Below are 3,513 nucleotides of genomic sequence, written 5' to 3' on the forward strand. Positions count from 1 at the left end.
GCAGCTTCTCATGTGGCCCCCACACACACAGACGCACACACTACTCTCTACCAGAACAGACATGGCTCCGCATTGTTACAGTTTGCTGAGCGTCTGCCAGAGGAGAGAGCGGACCGGTGGGCTAATGTTATGCTAAAAGCTAATTAGCCTTCACCTCTATGTGCTTCCCTGCAATAAAGCTGGACTGAATTGAGTTCATTAGGTTTTTTACACTCTCTCCTTCTCACTCAGACTGTAGCTCTCACACACACACACACACACACACACACACACACAATCACGGACTATTTCCATATCGATATTATCAGCAACCTTGTTTCAAGTGATTAACAGACATGTCTGGAGGGACTGCGAGCAGCAAAGCTGCCGCTTATGTTTATATAACGTTATTGGGCTCACAGTAACGTTACTAGTAGTTGTGAGTTGTAGAGGACTGGGATGTTTATTACAATTTTGGGAGTCTGCTGCCTTAACTTACAACCCCGATTCCAAAAAAGTTGGGACAAAGTACAAATTGTAAATAAAAACGGAATGCAATAATTTACAAATCTCAAAAACTGATATTGTATTCACAGTAGAACATAGACAACATATCAGATGTTGAAAGTGAGACATTTTGAAATTTCATGCCAAATATCGGCTCATTTGAAATTTCATGACAGCAACACAGCTCAAAAAAGTTGAGACAGGGGCAATAAGAGGCTGGAAAAGTTAAAGGTACAAAAAAGGAACAGCTGGAGGACCAAATTGCAACTCATTAGGTCAATTGGCAATAGGTCATTAACATGACTGGGTATAAAAAGAGCATCTTGGAGTGGCAGCGGCTCTCAGAAGTAAAGATGGGAAGAGGATCACCAATCCCCCTAATTCTGCACCGACAAATAGTAGAGCAATATCAGAAAGGAGTTCGACAGTGTAAAATTGCAAAGAGTTTGAACATATCATCATCTACAGTGCATATCATCAAAAGATTCAGAAAATCTGGAAGAATCTCTGTGCATAAGGGTCAAGGCCGGAAAACCATACTGGGTGCCTGTGATCTTTGGGCCCTTAGACGGCACTGCATCACATACAGGCATGCTTCTGTATTGGAAATCACAAAATGGGCTCAGGAATATTTCCAGAGAAAATTATCTGTGAACACAATTCACCATGCCATCCACCGTTGCCAGCTAAAACTCTATAGTTCAAAGAAGCTGTATCTAAACATGATCCAGAAGTGCAGACGTCTTCTCTGGGCCAAGGCTCATTTAAAATGGACTGTGGCAAAGTGAAAAACTGTTCTGTGGTCAGACGAATCAAAATTTGAAGTTTTTTATGGAAATCAGGGACATTGTGTCATTCGGACTAAAGAGGAGAAGGACGACCCAAGTTGTTATCAGCGTTCAGTTCAGAAGCCTGCATCTCTGATGGTATGGGGTTGCATTTGTGCGTGTGGCATGGGCAGCTTACACATCTGGAAAGACACCATCAATGCTGAAAGGTATATCCAGGTTCTAGAGCAACATATGCTCCCATCCAGATGACGTCTCTTTCAGGGAAGACCTTGCATTTTCCAACATGACAATGCCAAACCACATACTGCATCAATTACAGCATCATGGCTGCGTAGAAGAAGGGTCTGGGTACTGAACTGGCCAGCCTGCAGTCCAGATCTTTCACCCATAGAAAACATTTGGCGCATCATAAAACGGAAGATACGACAAAAAAGACCTAAGACAGTTGAGCAACTAGAATCCAACATTAGACAAGAATGGGTTAACATTCCTATCCCTAAACTTGAGCAACTTGTCTCCTCAGTCCCCAGACGTTTACAGACTGTTGTAAAGAGAAAAGGGGATGTCTCACAGTGGTAAACATGGCCTTGTCCCAACTTTTTTGAGATGTGTTGTCATGAAATTTAAAAATCACCTAATTTTTCTCTTTAAATGATACATTTTCTGAGTTTAAACATTTGATATGTCATCTATGTTCTATTCTGAGTAAAATATGGAATTTTGAAACTTCCACATCATTGCATTCCGTTTTTATTTACAATTTGTACTTTGTCCCAACTTTTTTGGAATCAGGGTTGTACCTTCGAAACATCAATCTGCTCTCTGAAGGTTCTACACTCGGCAAAACTTGCTCCTCTCCGCCGTGTGCGATCTTTCACTGCTGATTGGCTGTTACCCATGCTGTGTAACCAGTCAGATGGCCCTGCGTGTAACCAATCAGATGGTGCTGTGGGTGGGACAATGCTCGAGCCAGAGCAGTGACTGCAGATAGAGAGGTGAGGCTGCATCAGAGCCAAAATAACCCAGTTTTAAAATGATCTCTTATTGGCCGTTGGATTAAAAAAAAGAAGGCCGATGCCAATATGCGTCTAAATGCCGAATATCGGCGCCGATAATCGGTCTATCCCTACATCAAGTGCAGTATTTAGGACTGGAAGAATAACGGCTTCAGTATGTCCTGGGAGTTAATGCAAAGGAAAGTTGCTCCACAGAAAGGTTATTAAAGAGGCAATTTAAGAGACAAATTGAAAAAGAAGAAATCATAAAATCAAGATGCTAACTGAAGCTCTTGGTAAATCACTGGAACAGCTAAAGAAAGAGAACAGCTGCAAACAGCTCTTTCACCAGGCAGGCTAACAATCTCAGTCAGAAAGCAAGTGTTTTAATGGAATCGGAGCGAAGACAAGAATTTGCAAAGCTCTCTGCTGATTCCAAGAAAGTCATTGAAGCCAATGATGATTACAGGACCAGGTTAGAGGCAGAGCTCGAAGCCAGTGAAGATGGTGAAGGGCCTGTGCTTTATAAAGAGCAGGCTGCAGACCTCAAGAAAGTTGCCAGTGAATGTGAACAAAGCTTCAGTGAAGTACAGCAGCTTGTTCAAACCAACCTCTGGGTCAAATATGGAGCAGATGCACTGGAGGCTGCTTTTGATGAAGCTGAAAAATCCAGCAGGTATGCATATGGAATACCTGTGGAAAGTGTTAATTGTGAAGGCTATGAAGTCCACCTGACTGTGCTGGAGAAACTAATTAAAGAAACTTCCAAAGCATTCTCAGCATGGGAGTCATGGATTCCTGCAGCTGCAGGAGATGACTTTCAGAAGTAAAATAAGGACCTGAGAGTAGCCTACGATGAGCTGGAAATGAAAGCAGAGTTTACCAGAGCACGGAGGATTGCGGAAGAGGAGAAAGGTAAAGGTGTGAAACGAGCCAACTGGACTGATAACACCAATAGTGAAAATCAAGCCAACCAAGCTGCCCACATTTAAGGGCTGCAAAAGAGATTTCCACCACTGGAGGACAGATTGGGAAAGTCTTCAGAGGCAGGGAGAACCAACCAGTTCACCAGAGGCCAAAAAGATCCAGCTTCTTGGTGTGGAAGAAAAGATCATGAAAGATCTCAGACTGTCAACATATAGCACAGCTGATGATATTTTCAGAGTGTAGAGTAAATTTTAGTGTCCTACTGTTTTGTAATTTTCTTTTCACTGAGTGTTGCCTCTTCAAGGACTAATGAC

Source organism: Neoarius graeffei, chromosome 17 (assembly GCF_027579695.1).
Source record: "Neoarius graeffei isolate fNeoGra1 chromosome 17, fNeoGra1.pri, whole genome shotgun sequence".
In the NCBI taxonomy this organism is placed as follows: domain Eukaryota; kingdom Metazoa; phylum Chordata; class Actinopteri; order Siluriformes; family Ariidae; genus Neoarius; species Neoarius graeffei.